Source organism: Myotis davidii, unplaced genomic scaffold, assembly GCF_000327345.1.
Source record: "Myotis davidii unplaced genomic scaffold, ASM32734v1 scaffold2414, whole genome shotgun sequence".
Taxonomy (NCBI): Eukaryota; Metazoa; Chordata; class Mammalia; order Chiroptera; family Vespertilionidae; genus Myotis; species Myotis davidii.
In genome coordinates, this window is record NW_006285083.1 from 148408 (window position 1) to 148727 (window position 320).

Below are 320 nucleotides of genomic sequence, written 5' to 3' on the forward strand. Positions count from 1 at the left end.
CGTGCGAGGGGGCTGAGAGGGGGAGGCCGGCGTCCCGGTCCGTGTGGGCCGAGCTCTGCTTTTGTCCGAACGTTGTTCCTTGCAGCGGTTACAAAATTATTCAACACGTACCAGACGTGGCGTGAGAATTAAAAATCTACCTCCCGATCCTTCGCTCTCGTCGCCTCTGTGCCTCCTCAGGAAGTATAAACAGTCTGTCAAAGGCGACGGCTTCAGACCGGCGCCAACTGACTTCTTGGGTTGGAGGCCCAAGGTTAGCGCCTGAATCCCGTCGGGATCTAAGTCGCCGGCGGCGGGGAGCGAGCTGGCAGGGTCCGAGT